Raw genomic sequence first — 11,169 nt, 5'->3', positions numbered from 1 at the left:
TCAGAAAGTAGGGAGTGGCGCTGTGCATAAAAGAGGTAGTGTTGGTATATAATAATCTTCTTGATTAAAGTGACTGGCGTGTCTATATAATATTCTTTAAGAATATCAATTAGCAATGTAACATTGGATGCAATAGTGTATACCACACGTAAAAAGTGATAAGTGCTAATTGGTATGAAAAATTAGATAAATAATATCAATTAGTACAACCATCAAAAAAGAAGAAATTGTAAACTAATTATTTTTGTTAGTGTAATCATGATCCCATATACAAGATATAAGCACTAATGGCCTATATGGTGATCCATAATATATTAATCGATCTGTTGTATAAATAAACAAACCAAAAGTGATAAGTGCAAAGTGTCAGGTGCAGGCCAATTAATGGTATTTCAACCCCTACTTGGTAAAATAATATGTAACAAAAAGAATATGTAACAAAAAACAAAATACAAAATACTAGTGTCCCCACCCCTCAATGGTGATGTGCAAGTGAAACTCAAAAAAATATATAAAAGTATATATAAAATTTCTGTAGTGAATCCTCTATACTCTCAAATAATAATTAATAATATATGATATGTATTTATGTTGAAAAAAAAAAAAAAAAAGAAAAGTCTTATATAATGTGAAATGTCAAATGTTCATATTATGTCTTCCAACCGAATTCTTCCCGATTTTAACAGACTCCCCCTGATGTGGTTCCACTCACCGGAGCGCTATACCCCTGCAGGGGTATAAGCGCGAGATGTTTATATTCCAGGTTCCGATATCCTACCGAATCTTAGGTGTTGGTATCTTTTCCAATCCAATTCCTCGATCTGGGTCATCCACTCATGCAAAGGAAGGAGGTAGGGGGAAAAGTACGTAATCCCCTATTTCAAACTTGTTCCCAGCCGAACATCAGCATATTATATGAAAGTAAAAAAGTAATCCACATAGCGTAACTCCATTTGGATAAGTTTATTAATAGTGCTCATAAAATCCAAGGAGTATGACCAATTCCAAGGAATGTAATTTAAAAAATAGAGGAGGGAGCATGCAAGCTCTCTAACTCTCCTCCCGATCCCGGGACGCAGCGCAGCTCACAGCCACCGCTTGCGTTCCACCGGTCAGGTAACAGAAACCACGATCTCAGGAAATGACGTTGTGCGTGCCAAGATAGTCCCGCCTTATGCGTTCCGTCACACGGACGTCATCGGAGGCGCTTTACAGTGTTGTGCCACCACCACCACCACCACAACCGCCTAAGACCCAATTTTTATGCCCCTGTTTAACGGGGGCCATGTAATTAGAATTTTTGATCTAATATTTCACAGCAGGGCCTGTTCTTGCACTCAACAAAAGTATCTGTGAGGCTTTACAGTGTTGTGCCACCACCACCACCGCCTAAGGCCCAATTTTTATGCCCCTGTTTAACAGGAGCATGTAATTACAATTCTTGATATAATATTTCACAACAGGGCCCGTTCCAGCGCCCACCAAGAGTAACTGTGAGGGCTTACAGTGTTCTGGTATCACCAACACCTAAGGCCAAATTTTCCACAGAGTATATAGGGCAGGCCGTATAGTATGTACAGGCGGTCCCTTATTTTCAAACATCCGACTTACAAACAAATCCTACTTACAAACGGAGGAAGGCAACAGGAAGTGAGAGGAAATCTACCCCTAGGAAGGGAAATTCTCTCCTGTAAGAGTTAATATGGGAAAAAGGTGTCTCCCCACTGATGCTTTATCACCAATCCTTGTTTCCCTAAAAACCCAACATTTTCTAAATCCAATTGTCATTGGGACAGAAAGTGAGGTGAAATCTTCTGAACAAGGGCACAGCCAGCAAAACAAATGTTACAGGGGTGATGATAACCCTTCCCTATGTTATCCAAAAAGCTTAAAAATAGATTTTTTGGCTGGAGCTACACCTACAAAATGTACCTGTTCCAAATTACAAACAGATTCAACTTAAGAACAAACCTACAGTCCCTATCTTGTTTGTAACCCAGGGACTGCCTGTATACTGCTGCTGTTCAGAGTTTACCCACCCTTTTTTTTTTTAAATTTGGGTTCGGGGTTCCCTTTAATATCCATACCAGACCCAAAGGGCCTGGTAATGGGCTGGGGGGTGGGGGGGGGTGGGCAACATTACATTAGAGCCACAAGCAGTTTTAAATTACTTTTATTCCTTTAGAAATGTCATTTTGCTGCAGGGACTGTCCTAAACATGGGAAAAATGTGCCACTTTACTATAGTCACCCCCCCAGGCATGATATTTAAAGGAATATTTCACTTTTACTGTTTCACTTGAAGCATTATTAAAATCACTGCTCCCAAAAAAATTGACGTTTTTAGAACTTTTTTTTGCATTGATACATGTCTCCTAGGGCAGGACCCGGGTCCCCAAACACTTTCTATGACAATAACTTGCATATTAGCTTTTAAAATTAGCACTTTATATTTTGCACGTTCGAGTCCCATAGACTTTAATGGTGTTCGCACAAATCTTTTGCCTGTTCGCATGTTCTGCCGCGAACCGAACCGGGGGTGTTTGGCTCATCCCTACTCCTCACCTGGTTGCCGCCACACACGCTTGACACCATCTGAACCAAATACGTTTATCTTGGTCTCTTTAGACCACAGGACATGGTTCCAGTAATCCATGTTCTTTGTCTGCTTGTCTTCAGCAAACGGTTTGTGGCCTTTCTTGTGCATCATCTTTAGAAGAGGCTTTCTTCTGGGACTACAGCCATGCAGACTAATTTGATGCAGTGTATGGCATATGGTCAGAGTACTGACAGGCTGACCCCTCACCCCTTCAACCTCTACAGCAATGAGCGACGCTGAGCACGTGAACTCAACTTCTTTGGTCGACCGTGGCGAGGCCTGTTCTGAACTTGTCCTGTTAATCCGCTGTATGGTCTTGGCCAAAGTGCTGCAGCTCAGTTTCAGTGTCTAGCCAATCTTCTTATAGCCTAGGCCATCTTTATGTAGGGCAACAGTCCTTTTTTCAGATCCTCAGAGGAGTTCTTTGCCATGAGGTGCCATCTTGAACTTCCAGTGACAGTGACTAGTATAAGAGAGTGAGAGCAATAACACCAAATTTAACACACCTGCTCCCCATTCACACCTGAGACCTTTTAACACTAATGAGTCACATGACATTGGGGAGGGAAAATGGCTAATTGGGCCTAATTTGGACATTTTCACTTTTGTTGCCTGCGGTTTAGACATTAATGGCTTTGTGTAACAGGAACAATCCGCGCTAACCCCAAATTGTACAAACCAAATGATATACAAATGTGAATTATAGAAGTGAAGGTGCTGCAACCTAAAAAAAACCTGAATATATGGTTCAATAAGATATGTATATAAAATTAAGTGCACAACCTATGCCATACAAACATAATTGTATAAAATCAATAAAAATACCTAGTGAAAAAATACATGTAATGCTCAACCTGAAGTGTCAAAACTTAACTGCAAGCTGAAAAAAATATTGTGACTGGAAAATGAATATTGATATTATAATAGAAAAATCAATTCTATATATGTATTGTCCATCAGGGCGCTTGATAGTGTCCTTAGCGGGTAACACCCAGAGATATAAGTGAAACTTCACTAAAAACAGGTCCTTCTGTCAAGAGGGGATGTTGTCTTCCTCATATATACCAGGCAAAGATGTACAAAAAGGCCGCTTACCAGACATGTAGGACCCCTATTACAGAGATCATAAAGTCTCAAGTATGCTGGATCACCTAGGCAGGGACAGCTGATTTAAACAACCAACAGGATTCATTCCTCATCAGGTGCTTTGGAACACTGTGATGTTGGCTCAGTGGACTACAATGTTCTCCTTGTACTCCTTATCCAGGTAAGATCACTTGTGGGATATAAATTATTAAGAGAGGAAAAAAAGGCGCTTCATGGTGCAGCAAGTTAAAAAAAATCCCTTTTATTCCATATTGATGGACAGCTGACATCTTAAAAGCATTTGGCAAAAACAAATTCAAACGACCAGCACACAGCCGCAGCAGAAGCCAGTCAGCTGGAACGTGGTGACGTCAGATCCACCCTGCGAAATGCAGCGTCGGGTGGAGCTGTAGGACCTGACGTCCCTAGCATCTAATAATTTCCTACATACTGTATTGTGTTCCCACACACAGGGCCCCTTTAACCTTAATAATAAGGGGGTAAATTAGCTCTGGACCCACCAACTTAAAGGGTCCAGTTCTGGATTACAGGGATAAAACCTGATATGCTACTTTTGCTATCCATCACCATAATCGGCACAGTAGGACCCTTTGTATTAAACTCCACCTAGTGACTATGGATATGCTCAAGGTTTGATCTAAACATAAGTTCATACTGAACCTTGGCTGTACGGGTGTTCGTTGGAAAAAATAGACTTTTAGCCTGTTCCCCAGAATTTATACCACTACTACATACTGTGCCTTGAAAAAGTATTCATACCCCTTGAAATTTTCCACATTTTGTTATGTTACAACCAAAAAAGTAAATCTATTTTATTGGTATTTTATGTGATAGACCAACACAAAGTGGAACATAATTGTAAGGTGGAAGGAAAATGATACATAGTTTTCTAATTTTTCTACAAATAAATATGTGAAAAGTGCGGCATGCATTTGTATTCAGCTGCCTTTACTCTGATACCCCTAACTAAAATATAGTGGAACCAATTGCCTTCCGAAGTCGCCTAATTAGTAAATAGAGTCCACCTGTGTGTAATTTAATCTCAGTATAAATGCAGCTGTTCAGTGAAACCCTCAGAGGTTTGTTAGAGAACCTTAGTGAACAAACAGCATCATGAAGGCCAAGGAACACACCAGATAGGTCAGGGATAAAGCGGTGGAGAAGTTTAAAGCAGGGTTAGGTTATAAAAGAATATCCCAAGCTTCAAACATCTCACTGAGCACTGTTCAATCCATCCTCTGAAAATGGAAAGAGTATGGCACAACTGCAAGCCTACCAAGACATGGCCGTCCACCTAAACTGACAGACTAGGCAAGGAGAACATTAATCAGAGAAGCAGCCAAGAGGACCATGGTAACTCTGGAGGAGCTGCAGAGATCCGCAGCTCAGGTGGGAATCTGTCTACAGGACAACTATTAGTCGTGCATTTCATGAATCTGGCCTTTATGGAAGACTGTCAAGAAGAAAGCCATTGTTGAAAGAAAGCCATAAGCAGTCCCGTTTGCAGTATGCGAGAAGCCCTGTGGGGGATACAGCAAATATGTGGAAAAAGGTGTTCTGGTCAGATGAGACCAAAATTGAACTTTTTGGACTAAAAGCAAAATGCTATGTTCGGCAAAAAACGAACACTGCACATCACCCTAAACACACCATCCCTACCGTGAAACATGGTGGAGTCTGCAAAAGACTTGAGACTGAGGCGGAGGTTCACCTTCCAGCAGGGCAACGACCCTAATCATACAGCCAGAGCTACAATGGAATGGTTTAGATCAAAGCATATTCATGTACTGTAATGGCCCAAAGTCCAGACCCAAATCCAATTGAGAAACTGTGTCAAGACTTGAAAATTGCTGTTCACAGACGCTCTCCATCCAATCTGACAGAGCTTGAGCTATTTTGCAAAGAAATATGGACAAAAATGTCACTCTCTAGATGTGCAAAGCTGGTAGAAACATCCTCAAAAAGACTTGCAGTTGTGATTGCAGCAAAATCTGCACCAAAAGTTAGGAGCAAATTGCTCCTCCACCCCTGCTGCCCCCATGCTTCTGCAAATATGCTCTTTTTTTTAACTGTGGTGGTGAAATCACCTCCTACAGCGCTGGAGGCTTTATGTATCGAGGGAGCAAACGCTGTTGCTGTCAAGATAAATAAATCCGTACTGCAGCTGAATGGCGTAACTGAAAAAAAAAAAGAGTACCTGTCACTTATCATAGGGGATATTTACATTACCTGAGATAAAAATAAAAATGATTAAAAAAATGAAAAGATCAGTTTAAAAAAAAATAAAAAAGCAAAATAAATAATTATAAAAAAAAAAGCACCCCTGTCGCGCACACAAGCGTCGGTCTGGCGTCGTATGTAAACAGCAATTGCACCATGCATATGAGGTATCACCGCAAAGCTCAGATCAAGTGCAGTAATTTTAGCAGTACACCTCCTCTGTAAATCTAAAGTGGTAACCTGTAAAGGTTTTTAAAGGACTTTAAAAATGTATATAGTTTGTCGCCGCTGCACGTTTGTGCACAATTTTAAAGCATGCCGTGTTTGGTATCCATGTACTTGGCCTAAGATCATCTTTTTTATTTCACCAAACATTTGGACATTATAGTATGTTTTAGTGCATTGAAAATAAAAAAGTGTGTTTTTTCAAAAAAAAAATGCGTTTGAAAAATCGCTGGGCAAATATTGTGTGAAAAAAAATACAACACCCACCATTTTAATCTGTAAGGCCTTTGCTTTAAAAAAATATATAATGTTTGGGGGTTCAAATAATTTTCTTGCAAAAAAAAAACAAAAAGTGTCAGAAAGGGCTTTGTCTTCAAGTGGTTAGAAGAGTGGGTGATGTGCTTCTAAATGTTGTGCGTAAAATGCCAGGACAGTTCAACCCCCCCCAAATGACCCCATTTTGGAAAGTAGATATCCCAAGCTATTTGCTTAGAGTCATGTCAAGTCCATGGAATATTTTATATTTTGACACAAATTGCGGGAGAAAGACATTTTTTTTTTTTTTTGCACAAAGTGGTCACTAAATGATATATTGCTCAAACATGCCATGGGCATATGTGGAATTACACCATAAAATACATTCTGCTGCTTCTCCTGAGTACGGGGATACCACATGTGTGAGACTTTTTGGGAGCCTAGCTGCATGTAGGACCTCAAAAACCAATCACCGTCTTCAGGCTTTCTAAGGGTGTAAATTTTTGATTTTACTCCTCACTGCCTATCACAGTTTCGGAGGCCATGGAATGTCCACATGCTGCAACCCCCCCCCCCCCCCAAATGACCCCATTTTTGGAAGTAGACACCCCAAGCTGTTTGCTGAGAGGTATAGTGAGTATTTTGCAGATCTCGCTTTTGTCACAAAGTTTTGAAAATTGAAAAAAGAAAAAAAAAAATACATTTTTCTTTTCTTTCTTCATTTTCAAAAACAAATGAGAGCTGCAAAATACTCACCATGTCTCTCAGCAAATAGCATGGGGTATCTACTTTCCAAAATGGGGTCATTTGGGGGGGGGGGGGGTTGTGCTATCTTGGCATTTTACGACATTCAAAACTGTGATAGGTAGTGAGGAGTGAAATAAAAAATTTACGCCCTTAGAAATCCTAAAGGCGGTGATTGGTTTTCGGGGCCCCGTACGCGGCTAGACTCCCAAAAAGTCCCACATATGTGGTATCCCCATACTCAGGAGAAGCAGCATGATGACTAAAATTGAATTTATTGGATTTTTCTTATAACAAAAAGTAGAAAATATCATTTTTTTTCAAAATTTTTGGTCTTTTTCCGTTTATAGCTCAAAAAATAAAAATCGCAGAGGCAATCAAATACCATAAAAAGAAAGCTCTGTTTGTGGGAAAAAAAGGACGCAAATTTTGTTTGGACACAACATTGCATGACCGCGCAATTACCAGTTAAAGTGACGCAGTGCCAAATTGTAAAAAGTGCTCTGGTCTTTAGGCAGCCAAATGGTCCGGGGCTGAAGTGGTTAATAAGGAAATACCATTTTGGATGTCATCCTGAATGTGACCGTCCCTTTCCTTATAGAGATACAATGTTACTATGTTACTGGTGACAAGGACCAGATATCAGTAAATTTCAGTAATTCAATGACTGCAAATTTCCTTGGGGGTTAGCATCATGTGCATCTGTCTGTTACTGCAGAAGCAATGCCACTTGTCACTCCATGCCTGTGCACATACTGCAGCCCTGGCACAACATAACCTTGATTTAACACTTCATTAGAGTGCTCAGTCAGTAAGCTCCCATTACAGTACTGGAGTCTTCTTATTGGTCCCAGTGTACATATCTACTCAATCCAGGATGTTTGAAAGATATATTTTTAGCAATCTTTACAAATTGTATTATAGAACCTATAACAGATGGTTCCTCGACAAATAAAAGATTCCCTTTGAAAGCTACAGACTTTATTTTTAATATGTTTCTCAAAATAATTCATGTCCTTTTACATTCATAGCTGCTTTATTTCTGCATCGTTGGATTTCCAGCAATATATTTGCAGGCTTTCTTTTTCATTTTGTGATATGATTGCCAATATTTTGATGTTTTGTCAGTCGTGAGTTGTTAACATGTTATACCAATATGATAACAGGATCACAACATGGCTGACTTTCTTCAGATGAAAAGTTTTATGTTCCTGCTTTTTTTTTTCCCTTTAAAGCATATTTAAATCCAAGAACAAACATGTGACGCCAAACCAAAACAGAAGCATCGCTCCATGTGTCCCCTTAGTCCCCTCCCTTAGTCAGCTCTCATTACTTTGACTGCAAAAAACCTCCACCCCCATCTCCTCATCTCCACAACAAATAAGGAGGTGTTCTGTAGTTTAATGAAGGAAAACAGTGAGAGCTGATAACATTATTTGATATTTCAGCTCTCCCTGAAAATTACAAATGTGGCCAACACATCTATAAACTGGTAACCTACAATATATAATTTTTTTGTTCTTGGGTTTAGATCTGTTTTAAAGTGGTTGTAAATCCGGGTAACAAAAAAAAAAAAAAAAAACCCTGCAAGATAAAGGCATAATGAGCTAGTATACATAGCATACTAATTCATTATGAATTACTTACCCAAGAACGAAGCCCCCGCAGCCGTCCTCGTCTCCCCCTACGGCCGGCGACATCTCTCCCGGAGGTTACTTCCAGGTATCGCGGCTCTGGTACTGTGATTGGCCGGAGCCACGATGACGTCACTCATGCGCATGCACGTGGGAGCCAATGGGAACGGCACAGTACAACTGAAGCAACAGAACGTACGTGTCATTGCTTCAGTTGGCTTAAGTGCGCATGTGCCGATGACGTCAGCACATGCAAATACAGGGATATCACCTAAACCGTGCAGGTTTAGGAGATATTCAGTGCAGCTACAGTGCAGCTACAGTGGTTTACAACCACTTTAACTATAAGGCTCCATGTACACTGGCATAAAAAATGTTGCTTCTATAGGAATTTTGTGTTCTGCCTGTTGAAGCAGCTCAATGTTATCCTATGTGTCCATGCACATTAGGATGTTTAGAGGCATATTTTGAGTTCAACGTTTAGAGGCAGGAAAAAAAGCTTCTGGTTTGCATTTCTGATTGGAGCTTACTGGCAGAAAAAAATGCAAAACTCTTCTAAACTCGTCTAGACTTTGTACAAAAAAATGCTCTATATGAGCGTTTTTTACTCCAAAGAGAACAGACATTTTTTTAAGCTCAGCGTGCATGGAGCCTGAAAGAGCAGAGTGGCTTATACAGACATGAAGCTTTCAAAAAGACAAACTAGATAATGCAACTGCAATGATAAGTCACTTTCCAGCTGTCATGTTTTAATGGAGATTAGAAGATAAAAGCAATAATCTTGTTTTGTGGGTTGCAATAGGATTTTCCTGTGATTTATTGTTTACACAAAACAAGGCCAAAAAGTACCACCTTTTCTTAGTTCTTTTTTTTTTTTTTTTTTTAGCCTACGGCACCTGGTATTCCCAGGCAGTCTCCCATCCAGGTACTAACCAGGCCCGACCCTGCTTAGCCTCCGAGATCAGACGAGATCGGGCGCTTTCAGGGTGATGTGGCCGTAGGCTGTTCTTTTTTAAGTATATAGTAAAAAAAATATGGAATTCCAAGTATAACACCTAGGTTTAAGAAATTCTGTTGCCAGACCATTCATTTGTACATTAACACCAACTCCCATTCAGGCCGGGTTCACACTGGTGCGACACGACAGCTGTCCTACTTTGGATCCAACTTTGCCTTGCGACTTGAACAGTGATCCGACTTGGATCCCCGCCAATACCAGGCACTGTGTTTGGTATGAATCTTGAGGGGGAACTCCACACCAAATTTTAAATAAAAAAAACGGCATGGGTTCCCCCTCCAGGGGCATACCAGGCCCTTCGGTCTGGTCTGGATTTTAAGGGGAACCCCCTACGCCAAAAAAACAGAGTGGGGATCCCCCAAAATCCATACCAGACCCTTATATGAGCACGCAGCCCGGCCGGTCAGGAAGAGGGGTGGGGACAAGCGAGTGCCACCTCATACTCATTCACATAGGGTGGGGGGCCAGGATCTGGGGGCCCCCTTATTAAAGGGGGCTCCCGAATTCCAATAAGCCCCCCACCCACAGACCCCGACAACCAACGGCCAGGGTTGTCAGGAAGAGGCCCTTGTCCTCATTAACATGGGGACAAGGTGCTTTGGGGTGGGGGGGCTGCAGGGCCTCCCTGCCCCAAAGCACCCACCCCCAATGTTGAGGGCATGCGGCCTGGTACGGTTCAGGAGGGGGGGCGCGCACTCGCCCCCACCCCTTTTCCTGACTGGCCGGGCTGCGTGCTCGGATAAGGGTCTTATATGGATCTTGGGGGGACACCCACGCCATTTTTTCAGACCGAAGGGCCTGGTATGCTCTTGGAGGGGGAACCCATGTCGGCTTTTTATTTAAAATTTGGTGCGGAGTTCCCCCTCAATATCATCAGAGCATAAGTCGCATGCCAAAGTCGGATCATGCAAGACGGCAATCTGACATTGATCCAACTTCAATGATAGTCAATGGGCTGAAGTAGGATCAAAGTCGGACCAAAGTAGTACAGGGAGCATTTTCAAAGTCGGACCAACTTGTGTCGGACCAGTTAAGACGGCTCCCATAGGGAAACATTGATTTTCTCACGTCATGCGACATGAGCTCCCAATGTCAGAGCATTTGTCACACCAGTGTAAACCCGGCCTCAAACTACAGAATACTGGGAAGCCAAACAGAAGTTTAATATCTGGGTGTTGGAAGTTGGAGATGTGGGCAGGGAAATTAGGGAAGAGTCTCTTTTACACAAAACAACCCCAAAAAGTACCACATTTTTTTTGTTCCTGTTTAAGTATATAGTAAAAAAAATTCCAAGTACAACACCTAGGTTAAAGAGACCCTGTTGCCAGACCATTCATTTCCTAGACAATTGTCACATAAGATTAAATG

At 41.3% G+C, this 11,169-nt stretch overlaps 1 non-coding gene across 1 annotated transcript; it reads right to left on the bottom strand.

Annotated features, from left to right (window-relative positions):
• Positions 1-9,667: 9,667 nt before the first annotated feature.
• On the bottom strand, positions 9,668-9,786 carry LOC141101906 (5S ribosomal RNA). Its single transcript, XR_012235042.1, has one exon. It is a non-coding gene; the product is annotated as a 5S ribosomal RNA (ribosomal RNA).
• Between the last annotated feature and the right edge of the window lie 1,383 nt (positions 9,787-11,169).

Source organism: Aquarana catesbeiana, linkage group LG06 (assembly GCF_042186555.1).
Source record: "Aquarana catesbeiana isolate 2022-GZ linkage group LG06, ASM4218655v1, whole genome shotgun sequence".
NCBI lineage: Eukaryota > Metazoa > Chordata > Amphibia > Anura > Ranidae > Aquarana > Aquarana catesbeiana.
Note: the sequence above shows the minus strand (reverse complement) of the source record. Positions and strands in the feature narration are given on the sequence as shown.